Consider the following 21,697-nt stretch of genomic DNA (forward strand, 5'->3'; position numbering starts at 1 on the left):
TTGGTAATCTTTGAAGATCGAAAGAAAACTGTTTTAACTATAACTGAACAACATAATCGATTAAGTTGGTTAGTTAATCTATTAACAATAGACCGAGTTAATTGATTAAGTCTGTCTTTAATCGATTAAACAATGTGTAAATCTGCATTTCCGCTTTGTTTATCGAACGACGATAATTGTGTACCATATCATATCACCTATTCACCCATCTAGGTGAGTGGCAGAGCCCCGTGGGATCCAACAAGTGGTATTAGAGCTAGTACGACCGTGCTAGCTTAGCCGCTTAGATCGTTGATCCCATGCACTTTTACCATGGGCTCTTCTAACCCGTTTAGCTGTGATGGCGCAACCATCAATTGCCCTCCGGTTTTCATGGCGAGGGGTACGCCTACTAGAAAATCCGAATGAGGATTTTTATTGAGGCCATTAATACAGAAATTTGGGATTCCATAGAATATGGATTTTAACTCTTCATGCAATTGTACTTCTAAGTTAAATATGACATCTATGTGTGAAAATTGCATTTGTATGAAAACTGAAAATAATATCTTAAATGATAATCTTGCTAATTTCACATCTAGTTATCACAATTCAAACAACTTACTTGCTACATACGAAAATAAGAATTAAATCTAGTTTGGGATATATGCATGCAAATAACACATTTCACAAGAAACAAGTAAATGTTCTAAAAATTTCACATCTTGAATCCCCTACTTTCTTTTATTGTGGTTTGTATGGTCAGACATTGAATGCATGTAATGTTAGAATGCATGATGTTCCAAATGGAAATTTTACATGGATTACAAATAAACATAATCCCCAAGCTACTAACATAAAGGGACCCAGGCTTAGTTGGGTACCCAAGAAAAGCAAGTAATTGTGTTCTATAGGTGGGCCTAAGGACATATGGGCTTCAACTTTCATTATAGACATCAAGTGTTCTAGGCACATAAGAAGGTGAGAAGATTATACTTCTTTGACTTGTCAGCAAAGGGAAGGAGACTATGATACTTATGAGCAACTTATCATCACAAATGCTTGAAGATAGGAAGCATTGTACAACAAAGGTAAAACAAGGTATCGCTTCTTAACTACAAGTACTCTATAACTAAGTGTCATAAATATATTCAATAATGAAATCTTGGCAAGGCCATAAACTCAATAATCATGAATTCCCCCATAAATCATTTTTATGCTTAATGCTTTTGTATGTTACATTTACAATGTTTTAAATGCAAACATGATATTATTATACTAGTATAAGAATCCTTCAATCATTTTTTAATTAATAAGTAAACGTAAAAATACCATCTATGATTTTCTAATCATGTTGATGCACAACAAGTTAAATATCGTACTAATGCAATTTAACCAAAATTCTTTTTGGAAAGCCTATACGAATTTAATGCTTGATTAAGCCATCTCCAAAAGAGGAGAGGAAATATAGGCTTACTGTTTTGTAGGTACTAATGAGGATAAATACTTCAAGAATTGATATTCTATGCAAGAAAAGGACAAGAATCAAAGTTTGAAGAAAGGCCAAAGAAAACATCAATTATGGTAAACTTCAAACATCTTGATAAAGATGAGGTAAAGCATGTGAGGTAACCAAATATCGAGATAAATACTGCTCTACAATGTCTAATCACATGTCATGTCTGATATATTACCTAAGTGTTTGAATGCATGCTAGACTTCTAAATAATCCTAAAAGTTCACTTATCACCATAATATGCATGTATTCTTAATCGTAAAATGCATTCTTAATTGTATATGCCTTCATGCTCTTTTGGCTCTGTGTTAAGTGCACATTAGGTGTTTAGGATAGATCTTTATTTTAGAGTCTTAACAAACCTATAAACTAATTCAAACTGTACCAAAATTTGTTTTTGTGACTTATTTAATCAATTGTTCTGTGTTTTAATTGATTAGTTGAGATTTTTCAAATTGTCTTAATCGATTATATGTTCCCTTAATCGATTACCTGGGCTAAAAATTGTTTTAAAATTTTAATCAATTAAGCTAGAACATAATGGATTAACTGTGTAAAAATTTCAATCCCGTTAATCAATTAACACAGAGGTTAATCGATTAAGTGTAGTAATAAAACAAATTGCACAACAGTTATGGGTTACGTTTTTGCTAAACCCTAACCTCGTGAACACTGTCCCCTTGTCTGAAATTGATCCCACAAATCATCCTCAAACTCATATTAGAGCTACTAACCCATCAATTCATCCTCAAATCATCCTCAAACTCATATTATTATACTAGTATAAGAATCCTTCTCTAAGCATCTAACCCATCAATTCGGTTCAAATTGAAAAACCATGCTTTTCCATTTTCAAACTCTAACTTCGTTTTTCACCCATAATCTATTACCTATCCAATTGATTCTGCAACTATGAGTAATGAGAGACCAAAGAGAGTGAAATATACAGCTGGTGCAAATAAGGCTCTGCGTCATCCTGGACGTGCGAGAAATATCTGCGCCGAAGGCTCCTCTTCAGTAAGGCATAATCCTTCACTAGGTTTAGACCCATTTTATGCTCCTGATCTTCAAGTAGAGAAGCTGTCTCGGTTCATAAGTTGGAAACCTACATACATCCGCTATGCCGACATGATGTAGATGGTGGAGCAAGGATTTCAATTCCCGCATGAATTAGAGGCACAAGTGGTTGTGCATTTTCTGGAATTAAATGGTAATATTTACCCCTCTCTGGTTCGGGAATTTTATGCTAATTTTCAGTATAAGGATGGTGGGTATAGGAGTATGATGAAAGGAAAGCTGATTTTGTTGAATGATGTGTTGCTTATGGATGTGGGAAGATTATCGTGTATGGTGGTACCGTTGGCGACTGCAATGATGACAAATGGAGTAGTTATGATTCTATAGAGGTATATAAGTCGTGCTTAAGGGGAACTCATTACTTTGTGCGAGGTGAGCTCCCAAAAGTTGGTTCATTAACCATAGAAAATAGGCTTTTACATTACCTGATAGCTTACATATTAGTTCAGCGTAACACTAATCATGCACAATCTACTGTAAATGATCTAGAGCTTATGTTTGCTGTTAAAGAAGGAATATTGATTAGCTGGCCCGATGAGATTCTCAATGTGATGTATGGTATTGGATCATCTTCTTCGAGATTATGGGCTTATGGAATATTTATCTCCTGTGTCATTGATCATTTAGAGATCGTCACATCTGGTGCGGAGATAATTGTTGTGAATTCCAGAGAGCATATGGTCCATGAGAACATCATTCACAAGATGAGTATTTACAAATATGGAGGTGAATGGATGTATAAAGATGATTACAGGACTATAGTGGATTTAGAAATGTATGAAGAAGAAGGTGGTGAGCATGGTGAGCAAAACCAGGGACATCAAAATGTCGAGGCATATGTTTTGTCTCAAGGATCTTCATTTAGTTTGGCTCATCTGGATGCCATGGAACAATGCCTTAATGAGCGTATTGATTTAAGGAACCAAGAAGTTGTATCTAGGATACAATCTAGGGAGGATAGGCTTATGGTAGAGTTTGAAAGACAAGACGAAGAGAATCAAAATCAATTTGAGCAACTCCACTTTATATTTAGTTCCTTCGGTGGATTTCCACAACCACCTCCTAGCTAGCTTAGGATGTCTAGTGTGTCCTAGTTAGGTGCTGTTTTTAGGAGTTCTGTGGTTTGTGTAATCTTTGAGTGTTGCATTGTAATTTCTCCAAACTTGTTAAGTTTGTTTTTTGTGTGCTTTAACTTGAACAATGTTATCATAACATTCTATGAATGAATATGTTGGTTTTGTGTTGTTAAAATTGAATTATGTACTGATTTTATTACTTTTGTAAATCACTTGATCAATAGATGAATGAATGCTAGAAAATTTTCAAATCTATTTGCATTGATCTATTGTGTGAAAATTTTAATTAATATGTGGTATGGAAAGTGATATCATAAATAAATGTCATTAACAAGAGGTATTAACAAGTGGTAAAGCAAACGTTTTCATGAAATGTTCGTAAGTGATATAAAACAAGTGGTACTATACAAAAACAAGTTCATGAAACCAGTAATAACCAAGTGTATATCATTCTGCCAATAGCATGTGGCCTACACTGTTTTCTGCAATATCAGTAGGTTTAATCGATTAATAGCAGGTCATAATTGATTAACCATTATATAGAATGCATTTCTGTGAAAAATTGAGTAAGACTTAATCGATTAAGTACTATTTTAATCGATTAACTCTTGTAGAAATTGCATTGTTTGTTCTGTCTTTTGGCAATATACTTTCATGTATGACTTTACTTTTTGATCATGCCAAAAAAGGGAAAAAATGTTGTTCTTAATGTTTTTTTGCAGGACTTACAAGAGAAGATAAGTTGAGGCTTCCACAATGAAAAAGAATAAATCACCCAATGCTCAAATTGAGGGGGAGAAAAATGGAGAAACACACATCAACTTACAAGAACAAGGCAAAACATAATTGATTATCATCAAGCATATCCAACAAAGAATTGTCAGATCCAACAAGCTGTTAGCAAGTGTCAACAAGTGTTTGTCATCATCAAAAAGGGGGAGATTGAAGATGCAAATATGCGTGAATGAGAGATTGAAGAGGTAAGCATGCATCACATATGTTTTTATGAAGACAAAGGACATACATAGTTTGATGAATACAAAAGATTGATAAAGACAAAGGATCGACAACATGGTTAATGTTCAAGGACAAGCTTGAGAGGATGAGCAAATCAACAAACAACAAAATATGAACTATAAAGTCAAGACTCAAGATTATACAAGGCAAAACATTCAAAAGAAGATCTAGGGGTTAAGTATTTTTATATCTTTATTAGGTCTTAACTTGTTTGCTTAGTAAAAGTCTAGGCAAGGATGAACTCCAATGAAAGTCTCACAAGCTAAAATCAATCATATCTAAAAAGATACTTACATGCATACATACATGATTTACATGCACATACATACATACATGATCATATGGTTTGAATGCATTTAAAAAGTGTTTTAAATCATACATCATTCAAAATCATGCATCATTAGGTTATAAATCATGTAGGAGGTTCATTCATAATTTGAAATATGTTTTAGAAAACCTTTAATCAATTAATAGATGTGTTAATCGATTGATCCTTGGGATGAACACGTTAATCAATTAAATGGTGATTTAATTGATTAAGGTGGTTGCTGATTCTGTTTTCTGTTATTTTCAAGAAACCCATTAATCGATTAAGGTTCAATATAATCGATTAACTTCAGTTAAGACATAATTGTACAAATTTGTCAATGGCTCAATTAGAATGCCAGGCCAGAATGATCCCAACTTTGATGCATGGGAAATGTGCAATACTATGGTAATCTCTTGGATATCAAGATCTCTTTCATAACATTTATCACAAAGCACCATCTACATTGATAGTGCTCAAGAACTATAGGAAGACCTCAAAGAAAGGATTTCCAAGGGAGATCACCTCAGGATCTCATATTACAAGAACTTCATTCCATGAGGCAAGGAGATAAAAGTATATCTGTATTCCATACAAATATGAAAACCATTTGGGATAATCTTGATTCCCTAATGCCCTTTCCTACATGCATATGCAATAATAAATGTAATTGTGACTTCCTAATTTTTTTTAAAAGATATAGAGAGACATAGTATGTCATCTCCTTGTTAAAAGTTCTTAATGACCAATATAACACAGTAAAGTCGTAACTTCTACTCATGGAGCTACTCCCTACCATCAACAAAGTTTTATCCCTTGTCCTACAACAAGAAAGACAATTTGAGTGCAATGATTATAGAGAAAACAAACCTATAATCAACAATGTCAATTCAAGATAGAACTGGAAAATTCAACCAAAACAAAAAAGGTATGGAGGATCAAGCTCAGATTTTAATAAAGATGCAAGAAGGCTAACAAACAATGGAGGACCAAGCATCCTTAATAAGGGGTATGAAGGACCAATTAACAAAGTTTGCACTTTTGTGGAGGGAAAGGCACACAATAGAGACTTGTTATTTCAAACATGGATTCCCACCTAACTTCAAATTCAAGCCAAGAAATACAAGTGGCTTCATCAACAATGTCTCAGCACCAAGCCTACAAGGAAATGGAACAAAACTTGAAAAACAGACTCAACCAAACTATAATCAAGAAGAACAAGCCTTGTTGATTTTCAATCCAGAACACATCATAAACCACATTGAAACTGATCTACCAAGCAGTGAGAGTCATTCCATATCAGGTATCTGTCTTGACATAAATTATTGGTTACTTGATATAGGGGCAAATGACCATATCACTAACGATTTATCAAATTACACTTATTTTCAAAACATTAAGCCCATAAGTATCAAGCTACCAAACAATCTTAGCTTGATTGCTAAACATTCAGGAACTATAGCTCTTTCTAATACTCTTACACTACATAATGTCCTTTATATGCCTGATTTTAAGTATAATTTGATCTCTATTGACAAGCTTGCTTGCTCACTGCATTTCAAGCTTGTTTTTTTTTTATAAATCTTCTTGCTTGATTCAGGATATGATTACCTTGAAGATGATTGGACATGTTGAAGCTTACAATCACCTTTATATTCTTTCTGTGCAAAATGCTTGTAATTAGGGGTGTTCACGGTCCGTTTGGATCGGTTTTTGGGCGAAACATTATCCGATCTAAACACATAATTAACATGCAGTCTGGTCCGATCTAGAATGTTTATATTAAGATGTCTGATCCAGTCTGGTCCAAATATTATATGTGTTTTCGGGTCGGTTTTATGATAAAAAATTAAAATTGCTCATACACTAAAAAATCATAAAATTTACTAAATATTAAGCACACAATAGAAAAAAATAGTGGTCAACAACATAAAAAAACATTAAAAAGTGTCAAACAATATTAAAAGTAAACAACAACAAAAAAAAATAGCAAGACACCAACTATAAAGTAAACAACAACAACCGTAATAGTAGAAGTAGCGGCAACAAAGCAATATAAGACTTAAACAATTTGGGCAATGATGAACTATTTAGGAGTTGAAGATATGGTTAAGTGGGGAAGGTACTTATAAGGGATATACACTTAAACAATATCGGTTCGGTTTGGATCTAAGAGATGGAATCGAAAATCAGACCGGTCGGTCTTTAATAAAATAGTCCAATACAATCCAACAATTTCAGGTTTTGTGGTTTTGGTCTATTTTGGGTAAGTTTTCAGTTTTATTTTTGGACTGGTCTGGATTTGAACATCCCTACTAGTAATAAACCTATTTTACATTCTGTAAATGTTTTGCATTACCATATTGTTTCTTTCTTTGATCTATAACATTTCAGATTAAGCCACCCATCCCATAAAGTCTTGTCTCACATTCACACACACACCTTATGTAAATTTTGATCCAAATAATGTATGTGATTTTTGCCACTTATCTAAACAATCAAGATTGCCATTTCCTACTAGTAGCTCTAAGACAAGTCATGTCTTTGAGGTTGTTCATATGGACATTTTGGGACCACTTGGTATCCATCAATTGATGAATACAAATATTTCTTAACTATGATTGATGATTTCTGTAGACATAGTTGGATATTTTTAATGACTTCAAAGGCTGAAACAAGAAGCCTTGTTCACAACTTTATCAAATATGCTTCCATTCAGTATAATAAGCAAATTAAAATCACCAGGACAAACAATGGCACCGAGTTCCTAATGCCTATCTTCTTCAGTGCACAAGGTATAATTCATCAAGCTTCCTGTGTGGAAATTCCACAATAGAACTCTATTGTGGAAAGAAAGTACAAACATATCCTCAATGTTACTAGATCTTTACTCTTCCACTCACACCATCCCAAAACCTTTTGGCACTTTGCTGCCAACCATGTAGTTTGCCTAATCAGTAGACTGGCAAGTACCACTCTTGATATGAAAAGCCCTTTCAAGGTCCTCCTTGGAAACAAAATATACTTCCATAACCTTAAGGTCTTTGTAATCCTTTGATTTGCATCCATACTCACCCATAGAAAAACTAAATTGGACCCTTGAGTTAGAAAGTCTTTGTTTCTAGGATACAAGAGAGGAACCAATGGATTCATCCTTCTTGATTTAAACACCAGAGAGATATTTACCTCTAGGAATATTGTGTTTCATGAACACATATTCTCTTATAAGAAGACTCCTACCAATCCTGAATCATATCAACCTGCCAACATAGATAATACATCCTTTCTTCAATTTGATGACCCTATCACTTTCACAATCTACAATCATCGACCTCCCAACCCACCACCCTCTATAAATTATCACATCACTGAATCACACACTTCTCAACAACCTATTCCCATCCCTTCTATTCCACCCTCACCATATGTAAGAAGATCACACAAAACATCCCAAATTCCTTCTTATCTCACTTCAATCTCTTTACTAACACACCTAATACAACTACCACCATCAAACATCCCTTACAAAATGTCTTATCCTATAAATCCATCTCCCCTATACACTTGCGCTATTGTCTATCCATCACTAACCAAGATGAAGATAAAACCTTCCATCAAGCCATAAAATCCAAGGATTGGATACAAGCCATGAAAGATGAATTACAAGCTCTTGAATGTAATAACGCATAGAGCCTTGTCCATCTACCTCCTAACAAACATTCCATTGGATCTAAATGGGTTTATAAATTGAAATATAACTCTGATGGCGCTGTACAAAGACACAAAGCTAGACTTGTAGCTAAATTCTACACACAAGCAAAAGGCCTACAACACTTTAATACTTTTGCACCATCGGTCAAATTCACTACTGTTAGATTTCTTCTTGCTTGTGATGGACTCTTCAACAAATTAATGTTAACAATGACTTCCTCCAAGGTGATCTTAATGAAGAGATATATATGTCATTGCCACAAGGTATTCAATGCTTCATTGCCAATCAGGTATGCAAGCTCAACAAGTCTTTATATGGCTTAAAATAGGCAAACAGACAATGGTTTGCCAAGCTTTCCTCTTTTCTTCTTTCCCTAGGGTACAAACAATTCACCATGACCACTCTTTATTTACCAAAGGTCCTAGTTCTAAATTTACTACTGTTTTGATATATGTAGATGATTTAATTTTAGCTGGTAATGACACTTCTGAAATTAACTTTGTTAAACACAAACATGATTTAAGTTTTAAGATCAAAGATCTTGGTCATCTTAAGTACTTTCTGGGTCTTGAGGTTTCAACCTCCAAGCATGGACTAACCCTTTGCCAAAGGAAATATGCTTTGGACCTTTTATCTGACACAAGTTTGCTCCACTCAAAACCCACACCTATGATAAATATCCTCACTTGCACCAATATGATAGTGCACCATATTATGATCTTGTATTCTATAGGCAACTAGTTGGTAGACTTCTCTACCTTACTAATACCATACCTGACTTAAGCTTTGCCATTCAACAATGGAGCCAATTCATGGCTGCTCCCACCATAAACCATCACAAGGCTCTTACAAGAGTACTCAGGCATATCAAAGGTAGTCTTGGCCAAGGTAGTTTTTATCCATCTACTTCCATATTGCAAATTAAAGGATATAGTGACTCTAATTAGGCATTCTGCCCTGATACAAAAAAATCCATATATGGTTTTTTATGTTCCTAGGCAATTCACTAATTTCTCGAAAATCTAATAAATAGAACACTGTTTCTATATCCTCATCTGAGGCTGAATATCCCCCCTTGGCCATTGCCTAAAGAGATTCAATGGCTCACTTATCTCTTAGGAGATCTTGCACCTACTCATAAGCAACATGCCTTACTGTTTGGTGATAATGATTCTGCTAGACACATGGCAGGCAATTCAGTTTTTCATGAAAGAACAAAACATATTGATATTGATTGCCATGTTATGAGGGAAAGACTTCTACTTAATTTGTTTCATCTTATATCTATTCATACTTCTGATCAAGTTGCAGATATACTAACCAAGGCCTTGGAACCATCTTTGTTTAATACATTACTTCCCAAGCTAGGAGTAATTAACATATACTCTCCAGCTTGAGGGGGGCAATGAAGTTATAACCAAAATTGACTAAGTTTTGTTGTGCTAGGAAATTGCCCATGGACAAGCCAAAACAATACTCTTGGCCTAGCCTAGCTCAGCCAAGCATGGACCATGACCGTGCCAAATATGCTAGTGTGACTGAGTCAGAAAAGATCATGGTCGTGTCAAACATAGGCCTTGGCGCATCATGCAAGAGGTAGTGCATTAGGCAAGCAAATGGTGCATGTCTTGGTGCATCACGCAACACATCAGACAATGCATTAGACATCTTGGCGAATGTCATGGCAATGACCTTGGCACATCACATGAGGACATTGGCGCATCAAGTGGCGCATGATTATTGCATGGCTAGCACGAGGCCAATGTCTTAGGCATTTTTGGATATACTTCTAGTTAGTTAATTCAGTTAGTTTATTATATAGGTTGCTTAGTTGTCAAGCAACACTTGAGACTATATAAGTAAGTCATCTTGAAAAACTAACATATTTTCTCTTATTTGATTAAAAACACAAATTTTCATTGCTAATTTTCCTAACATGAATTGATTAAATATTAACCTAAGAGTACTATAGTTAAAAATCTAATATATTTCCTCTTAAAAACTGGATTAGTGTGAAACTAAACTCTTAGAGTACGGTTAGACATCTAATTGAAAATCTCTTCAATAATATTTTTATATAACATGAATTCATATATCGAACACAATTTCTTATGCTTAATTGATGCAGTCCTTTTACTACGGAAAATACACCCAGTAAAAAATCTATTTTTTGTTGGCTTCAAATGTAAGTAAGGGATAAATACAATTTCCAATAGCATTTTATATTGACTATGATACTGTTTGAAATTTACTAGTTGTATTACACTTGTGTATAAGAAAAAAAATATTTACTTCAGAATTATCTTGTAAACAAAGTTTCCAAAAAAATGTACCTTGCTCTTTTGAGGTTCATCATAACAGCAGCATAAGGAACACATGTAAAATAATAAATTCAAAATTCAGAAACTATTACGCCTTCCCACCTCAATCAACTAATACTATAACCGGAATATATTAAATAATGATGTGAGTAAAAATGTTTAATCATAATAACTATCAGCCCAGTTGTTAGTTTTTTTTAACGCTGGAGATACTTGAAATATGTTATTGTATTAATTTCATATTGTCTAGTATTGAAATAGAGTAGAATAACTAATGTTAATATTGAACTGAAGTCCCTTGTTATAATGCACACCAGATATAAGCACAAAATAGAAACACTCTATGGGCACTTGGGCTCATGGGTGCGCTAGGGCTTGTAATCCTTAGTCTCTAATAATATCTTAGTAGTCGTTCAACGCTCCTGGGGACGTAGACGCAATTGACTGAACCTCATTACCAAATTCTCTTGTTTCTTATCTTCTATTTATTCTATGCATTTTATGTGATTGCTTGTGTTCAACGCTGTGCAACGATCGATTCCGCTGCACCAATAATTGGTATAAAGAGTCAATTGGTAGATGACTCTTAACCCAGGGGCCAGATAATGGCTAAAGAGGGTGAAAGCGTGATGGCTAGACAAAGTGTTTCAAAGGTACTATGCAAGGATAAGAAAACTTTGTAGAACTGTGGTGGGGCGATATATGTTGATCCAGAACCCCAGAAGTTCATGTACAACATTAGGATCAAGAAGGAGATAGGACTCATGTGTTGATTTTGGCTCTGAGACAGGTGCTGAGAATATCTCTGTAGATGTTGAGAGAATGATCTTATTTGAGATGAGAAGTGGAATATCCTAATGACGTGTCTGAGACGTCATAGTGAAAGATATTAATTGTTAGCAGATTCACAAAAGCACAGAGGCACTGTCTGACTTTGATGTAGGGTGTAACATTGGTATTGGCTTTGATGCACGGTGTAGCACGTGCATTGGTAGAGATGTAGGGTGACATGGACATTGAATTGAATGCAAAGATATGACACATGCATTAGTTAGTATTGGTGTGCGATGTGTGCTACGAGTATACTCCTTATGGTGGAGTATGATAGTTCTTTTGAATGTTGATTGTCGGACTAGACAATGATGGTAGCGGTTGAGGCTCTCCAAGGAAGCTCCAAGGTTCATTTTGACTGAGTATTGAAGCTGACAATTTTTGGTGAACTTTTATGTAGATGTTCTAATATATCGAAAGACTTCCTAGCAATAGGTGGCTAGGCTGCATGTTGCATTTGATGAGAGTACGGGAAGCTGCACTACAAGTTTGGAGAGCTAGGCTCTTGGTACCATCATCAAGGATACTCATAATGTTTATGCTGTATTGGAGCAAACTCTTATGTGGAGGAGTTATTAAAGAGAATTAGGAATTGAGCAAGGTGAAGTCATATATTTGCTAAGGTGGAGATTCTTGTGTAGATTTCCTCAGGAGTGAGATATTCATCTATTTCAATCAAGGTAGAGATTGTTGGAGATGTTTGAAATATGTTATTATATGAAGTCTCACATTCTCTTCTATTAGAATAGATAGAACATCAATGTTATATATTAGACTCAGATCCCTTATTATTAATTGCACCATATATAAACACCCCATGGACACTTGGGCTCATGGGTGTGCTAGAGTTTGTAATCCTTATTCTATAATAATATTTTGGTAGCCGCTCAACATTCCTGGGGATGTAGGCACAATTGGCCGAATCCCGTTACCAAATTCTCTTGTTTCTTATCTTCTATGCCATTTCTTTGGTTGCTTGTGGCCAACGCTGCACAACGATCGCTTCGGCTACACCAACATTTAGTTTGAAAATGTTATTGTTATAGTTGCGGTTAATATGATTACGATCACCGTGAATAAATATTTTTCAATTTAATGTGGCCCAAATATAGTCTGATATAGTTGCAGCTCGACCATTTTGCTAACTGAAAAATTGGTCAATTAAATTATCAAATCGAGCTGTCACAGACAAGTATAAAAGATTTTTGAATTCATAAAGACTTGATTAATACTAACCTTTCAACTAAAAATTGTTATTCTAAGTTGGTTTTGGTTGATTTGTTTTATTAACTAATTACTAACTAATTGAGTAAACTATTTAGAATAAAGATGTTGGGATTGAACTTTACTAATCACTATTAGTACACACTTAATTCATCTATACTAATTCATCTAACTATGATTCTTTCACAACAAGGGCCCTCAATAATACTAAAAGCTAATATCATAGTCAATTTTGTAGCTCGTCAAATAAGACTCTATATTTAGCAAATCTACTCATAAGATGAAGAACTATGACTCACAAAACACACCTTTATATCAGTGATTGATACAATACCTCAATTGTACCAATCACTGATATCATAGTCATATTAGTAGCTTATTAATATAGCTCTATGTCTAGCAACTATACTAACAAGATAAAGATTTATGAATCGTTAAAATACCTCTATGTCTAGCAATCATGTTAGCAAATTTGAGAGTCATTAATTATTGAATTAGCTCCATGTCTAGTAACTAAAACAACAACATGCATAATGTGACTAATTGATACAAATTTGTGTCTAACAATTATATCAATATGATGAGTTGACAAAACCATAATTATAATGAGGATTTCTCCATGCATTTACATTCATAAATTCATACAAAAAGGTAATCAATCTTAAAGTAAGCATTAAACATATAAATAACTCATAAGAATCAAAACATAGTGAAATAACATAAATTAGAATCAAAGTGTATAAATCAAGATCATATTACATTTAACCCCAACAAGGAAGAGGTTTAGCTGCACATTGTCATAGTAATAAAGAAAAAACTAGCTTATAGTAGAAGAAATTACCTCCTCAAAGAGCAGAGAATGACTCCTCTAATTTTTCTCCTTACATCTACACCTCAATTCGAGCTAAACTACTCTAAGAACTAAGATAAATCGAGTAAAAAGTGTTCATACTCGAGTGTCTATCTAACAAGTCCAATTTGATTCACTTTTAAAGAGTCTGAATTATGCCATTTTTGTTGGGTGCAACGCTTCGTCAGGCCAAGCTCGACCTTTGAGCTAGCCATGATGTAATGGGTGCATGTGCTTAATATCGATGAGGGCAATAATTTCTTTGGGCAAGAATCAAGTATAATGTTTACTCAAAATTTGTCTTTTGTTTCGCCCAATGCAATGATTTCGCTGAGCGTGAATTTTGGAGGATGCTATTTTCGTTGGGCACTTGAGTTTCGTTGGGCATTTCATCCTGGGCATGTCTGTTCTTGTCATAAAACTTGGCTTTTTGCAATAATTCTTCCTTTTTTGGTCTTCACAAATACTATAAAAGTAATATTCGATAATTAAAAATATATTAAGTTTTTAGGATCAATTTTCCAAAAATTGGACTTATTTATGAGTTGTCATAAAATTGGTAGTTAAATTATGATATTTTGACACTTAACAATGACCACATCATTTGATTCATTATCACACCGTGATTATAGTGTGACATAGTTGCCACAATTACCGCAACCTTAATAGTACACTTGCATCAGGTGATGCAGTCCACAATTTGAAATGATCATTTGAGGTAAAGTATAGTCATCTTAAATGTAGATCACAATTTCCATGAAAAAATCAGCATTCCAAACAAAATAATTTGGAGTCTTCTATTTCTCTCCATTCTTCTCCAAAACTCAACTCACAGACAGAACATAAAAGATAAAGCAAGAGCAACTACCAAATTTGCTACCTTACTAATACTCCTTTTAATATAGGATGCTTTAGTGTAGCTTTCTTGAATGACTTATTCAAAATATGAAGACCCGTGGAAAAGTCATTCTATGCCAGCTTTAGTGGCAAAAACAATAAGTTTCAAAAGAAACGAGATAAAGCCCAAGTTGGTCACTAGATCAATTGTCATAGAAGAAAGACAACCACTACAAGAGTTGGTTCAAAGCAATGGTATTCAGAGTAGACTAGACATTCAGACCGGTCCAACCATAATTTGATATATATAGTGGCTTCGATTCACCTATAAAGTTGGATGCTCTTCCTAACTGTTTTGGACTATTCAAAATTTGGTCGAATTGGGATAACCCGAGTGATTTGACTTGATGGTCCAAACTACATTAAAAAAGAGGGATTGCATGAAAAGTTGATTTGAATGTGTATGCAATATGAAAAAAATGATATTGATAAGTATGTTACTTATTTTCATCTATCATTAATTAAGTATATATATATATATATATATATATATATTTCGGGAGCAATTCACGTGAGAATAATGTGTTATTGAAAACAATTTATATGAACCATTGAGTCTTATTTCAACAATCAATATTAGACGATATATGTACATGACTATCATGTTACCAATAACTAAATATTAATCATAACTGTCCATGATTGGTTGTAAGGTCCAGATTTATTGCTTTCACAATTTTTATATAAAAACTATTCTCACTTGAGTCACATTTTTTATGATGTCACCTGGTCCACCTGACGGTTTAACTAGTTAAGCATGTTAGAATCAATATATGACCTCTTCTCGTTTGATGTTCGACTCAGATATCAGAGATGATCACTTGGTCATGAGATATAGAGAAGGAAACAAACAATGATTACAACTATTAATTTTAGAAGCATCCTCGCTCTTCATGTATATGCTTAGTAATATAGTAGCAAATTTTTACCTAAAGTTGAGGGTGTGCAACTATATTTAATTATATTATGATTCAAATTTATCACAAAATAAAATATAAAGAAACATACATATTTGTTTCAAAGTTTAAAAATAACATCTTAATCCAAAAGAATGATAATAGCCATAAAAGATGTTAAGGAAAAATGTATCTTCATTCATAGTGTCATTCTTCGTTCTTTTAAATATTTAAACTCATCGATGATTGAATTGGAGGCAAACATTTCACCTATTTCCTTTTTAATATAAATCACCATATCGTCTACAAGAAATTCATCTTCTATCATATTACATAATCGTTTTTCATCGTTTTCACTGTTGAAAATGATCTCTCTATAGTAGTTGTATAAACTTTAAGAGTTAAGATAAGAAGAATGACTCGATGAAGTAAGTAATATACATTCGCCTTCCTTGATTTTGTCAAAGTTTTACTTAATTTAGAGATTGTAGAGAAGTTCTTCAAATCTGAGTGACTTATGACATTAAGAAGAAAATGTTAAAGTTTATTTCTCAAGTTGATCTTCTCTTACACATTGAAATCCTAAGATATATATATTTTTTTTTTATGAAAGTACATATATTAATATTAAATATTTTATCAACATCCTTAGGATCCAAACTAGTGTTGAGAGTTAGAACCTCCATTGCTTTCTAACTAAACATGTGATTCAACTATTACAACTGCTTATCAATTATAATTAAGAATATGTTTACTCTATAATGATGCTCAAATATGATGTGATCTTTTTGATAATGAGCTCACCCTTCACATGATATATAAGTAGCATTTTAATCAAGAATGTAAATGTCATTTTCATCACAAATAATATAATAGTTTTAGTAAGTCTTGCAAACTATCATCTTGCAACTTCTGAATCAATGCCTTTATAGTGTGAACTACCTGCATAATATTAACCATATTGGGAATATTGTTGCAAAACTTGACAAAGACAATTCGTATCCCCATAATATCTTTTATCAAGTGTAAAATAATTATAAACTCAAATGAAGTTATAATATCATAAAAAACATCAACATCTAAACGTGTAAGAGAACTTGCTCTATTAGTTAATAATTTTTATAAGAACCACAAAAGTTGCACTATACATATTTATAAAGTTATAAATTGAATAAAAATATTAGCTCCAATGAGTATCTAGAGCTCGATTCAAAGTGTTGAATTTCATCATTCTCTATCAAATTCTCTAATTCACCTAATTTGACAGTTTGGTACTCATTATTAGGGTACGAGTCACAAACGTGTACCCGTGAGTTTTATAAATTTTTAAAAAAATATGCGTAGTACATACGAGCGGGTATGGGTATTGTGGTACCCGTGCCTGCGGGTACCTGCTATTTATGTGATTAATATATTACTACCTTTAATTAAAATAAAAAGTACACTACCCTAACATTCATTACACTATGTACATCTTTTCCTTTTACTTTGTTTATATTTTTTATCTTGTTTACATCTTTTAACATAATTCATCAATAATTATGCAAAATTTGGGATCCACAATTTTTTCTTTGATAGATCTTCCCAATTTACTAAACATGATATATATGGTTTCATTTGGAATTGTATAAGAGGTATACTTTGAATTATAGGGAGCATTCTTAAGCACTACTTTTACAAGTTAATCGTTGTATGATGGCAAGAGTTTGATTAGTTCAAAAAAATTGCCTCATTTTTTTATTTTGGCGTTTCATCATGACCTCTAAAAGCATAAAATTGAAATGTGAGCCAACATACTGAAGCAATGGAGCTCTTAATACGTAACTGATTTTTTTTAATTTGATTAGAACTTTGCATATTGAATATATTATGAATATGTCGAGATTGATTCAACAAAGTGTTCCTACTCGAGTGTCTATCTAACAAGTCCAATTTGATCCCTTTTAAAGAGTTTAAATTATTTTATTTTTACTGGGTGCAACACTTCATCTGGTCGAGCTCAACCTTTCAGCTAGCCAATATATTATGCGCATTGTGCTTAATATCGATGGGGTCAATAAATTCGCTGGGCAAGAATTAGGCGTAATTTTTTGTCAAAATTTGGCTTGTGTTTCCAACACAACGATTTCACTGAGCGTGAGTTCTAGAGGCTGCTATTTTTTTTGGGCACATGAGTGTCATTGGGCATGACTTCTTAGGCCTATCTGGTCCACTAGGGGTGGCTTTTGAGCTAGACTTGGGATGCTCTTGTCCTAAAACTTGGCTTTTTGCAATTATTCCTCCGGGTTTGGTCTGTACAAACACTATAAAAGTAATTTCGACAGTTTAACATATATTAAGCTTTTAGGATCAATTTTCTAAAAAAAAAGGACTTAGTTATGAGTTAAAGTGTCATAAAATTGGGAGTTAAATTATGATATTTTGATACTTAATAGTGACCACATCATTATGACTCATTATCCCACCAGGATTATGGCGTAATGTGATTGCCATAATCACCACAACCTTAATAGTAAACCTGCATCATGTGCCACATTCCATAATATAAAGTTGGGTATTGAAGGCAAAAGTTTTAGCTATTTCCTTTTCAATATAAATCACTATATTGTTTCAAGAAATTCATCTTCTATCGTATTGCATAAACTTTTTTTATTTTTTTCATTGTTGAAAATGATCTCTCTGTAGTAGTTGTTGAAACTTTAATGTAAGTATTAAATGGTAACTAAGAGGAGGGGGTGAATTAATTGTTGGGAGAAATGACCGATTTTTTTGCTAAGATATCAAAGTGATTGTACAACATAATGTTGATGTAGAAATCAACCAAGTTAAAGACCAAAAGTAAACACACAAAGAGAGTAGATGAAGAAGAGTACACAAAGAATTTTATAGAGATTCATCTTCTTGTCCATCGAAGGTTACATCCATAACTCTTCATACAAGAAATTTTTCCACTAGATAATTTGAGTTGCAATTACAAATTCTTTCCCCGAGACCCTTAAACCTTACACATTCACAACTATCTACCACTGGAAAACAATCTTTCTAAGTAAACTCTTTTCCTCTTCTCACCATTCCCCTGTGATGGAAAGTTAACAACAAGATGAAGAATAAATCAATGGCATGATTGGCTATACAATTACTTGACAATTTTCTATAAATTGCAATCCTTTTTGCTCACAATATATAATTAGTAAACAATGATCTTATGTGTTTGAAATTTTAGAACTTAGAACTTAAAACAACTTCAGAAAATCTGAAAGTTTGGAAACAAATTTGCAAAAGAGTGCAAAATTTGTTTAACTAAGTTATGAAAATTTGTTCTGTTGATTGTATTCTTGAATTCAATGTTTCAATGCCTTTAAATAGGCTACGAATCAGCCAAAGTAATCTTCCATGCAGAGGAGACACGATTGGAATGAAACCCATTCACTTTGGATGAGAGTTGTTCATTTAAATTTGAAAATCTGGTTTCCAACAGCTATGGGTAATCGATTGTCACGACTGTGTAATCGATTGTCAAAAGTTTCTGTCCAAAGTAATAATCGATTAATACAAGTAATAATCGGTTACTCAATGTCAGTTATGCTTTGTAACTATTTTCTTAGTCAGGTAACTTGTTATGTAGTTCCAATAACCTGTTACCAACTGCGACACAGTTCAGGTAACCTATTACCTAGATCTAATAACTTGTTACTCAGGTTGAGTAACTCGTTACTTAGTATTTTTGACATTGTATAAAGACTGATTCAATTCTTTTGAAAATATTTTTGATTTCTATGAGCATTGCCACTAAATGTAAATTGAGCATAAGGATAGAAGTACCTATTGAAGACTTAAATTCTAATTCCTTGAAGCTTGAATCTTCTATATCTTATATGCCTTCTTCCCTATTCTTCTTTTTGTGATTTTGGTGTCTTCATCATAATCGTACCCAGGCCAAGAGCAAGATCTTCTTCACAATCTTCCTCTTTTTGATGATGACAAACCAACATCTTTTGAAATTTAGGATTTGAATTTTTCTGAGATTCAACACACACACACACACACACACACACACACACACAGTAAAAGGTACACACACACACACACAGTAAAAGGTAATAAGATATATAATTTGACTTGATTAGAATGCCAAGGTCAGAAATTCATTTAAAACGACTGTTGAATTGGAATAATATCAAATTTTATAAGATAATGGAATAAACATGACATAATATAGGATTTATTCAATCAGTTAAACATAGTTTATACATGACTAGAAGTTACGATAAAAATTAACAACCATAAACCATCAGTTTTAAAAACAACAACACCAGATAACTTAAGAAAAATTCTAGACCACTAAACTACTACTCCTAAGAATCTGGATCAGCCCGTTGAGCATCCAAGTCCATGTAATCCACGAGTGTCCATCCTATTAGTGATGTAGCCTCGAAGCGAATACAACTCGTATGTAATTATCTGATTGGAAGGAGTGGAGTTAGAGGAGTAAGATTCAACACGAAATGAGGGTCAAGTAGGAGGGTCAGTTCATGGATTTTCTGGGTTAGCAGCCTGTTGATCACCATGATGCTTATAAATCATGTCAGTGGTATCTCGAAAGAATCCCATCTTGCTGATCACATCCACATCAAAGTTGTTATCCCTAACATCGAGTGAGATCTTAGACTCTCTAGCAAAAGATACGCCAAAATACTCATATATAATAGTTATGAGAATAACATAAGGCAAAGGTCCAAAGTCACCTCTAAAGGCCTATAATTTGTTTCATTACCATTAATGTCCAATTAATTGGCACATTATGTTTGATAACATACTTCAATTGTAGTTCCATATCATTTAACTACGAATGATTTGAAATCTTTGAAACCACGATGTAAGTCAAAAAGTAATGAAGCAAACAATCCTCTAGGTTTAAATTTCCAACAAGTAAAGTGTTTCAGTTTCTAACAGAATCACCGACAGACCTTTGCTTATGTAGTACAATTTCCTTTTTTGAATATATACACATATAGTAGTAGAAATCCATTTTATTATACCATTCTAAGTCATACTGAATGTCTGATTCTACTATCGTCCTAATGTATGACATATTACCGCAAATAGAACTTAAAATTATGAAGTCTATGACAATTTCTTTGCCTTTGACAAAAGAGAAGATTGCATTCTTCTTGAAGGTTAAATTGTAGTAAAATACCCTTACAAGTTCAGGATAATAGGAACAATACATTTCACAAAAATAAAAAAGTCTTTGTTGCTTAAACATGATAGGGAAAATGAAATCATTATTCTCAAAAGAACTTAACATACCATACTTAGGAGTAAAAATGGGTCTTTGCGTGAAGTGCTCCTTGAATACTTTGCGTTGGTCCACGTTAGCAAGAAGTTGTGCCAAGTCTAAAGTGTTGATCTTATCAGAGGTTTGTTGTCTTCCTTAAGTCAAATTGGTGCGTTTTTTCTTGGTTTGGAGGATGAAGCCATGCAGTTGAGTTTTTGAAAACTGAGGTTTTGAAGGTTTGGAGATTGGGGGGTTTTGATTTCGACCTCTAAACACGAAAATGATGGTTGTAAGGTGTCTAGAATTAAAAATCTAGTCTGGATCAACTCAAAAATCACTTGAAACGATTGAGAATAGTGTTTTTTTTTTCAAAGTTAGATGGTTACCAAAGTTGAGAGAGCGAAAACATAGAAGATGAAGTTTAAAAAATCTGAGATTTTGCCTTAAATAGTGCAGAGTGTAATCATTTACCATGATTGAGCAATTGGTAGCTCATTCCTACTGTCAAACAATTAATCGATTAAATGAATGTTGTAATCAATTGCACTAACCAGATTTTGAATATTTTGGGTATCTGATGCCTTATAATTGATTACTATATTGTAATAACATATTAAACTCCCCAAAATAATGAAATTTAAGAAATTTATAGCACATAGAAGCACATGTAGGCATGAGACATATATAATGAAGAATATAATATATATATATATATA

Source organism: Lupinus angustifolius, chromosome LG10 (assembly GCF_001865875.1).
Source record: "Lupinus angustifolius cultivar Tanjil chromosome LG10, LupAngTanjil_v1.0, whole genome shotgun sequence".
NCBI classification, from domain to species: Eukaryota; Viridiplantae; Streptophyta; class Magnoliopsida; order Fabales; family Fabaceae; genus Lupinus; species Lupinus angustifolius.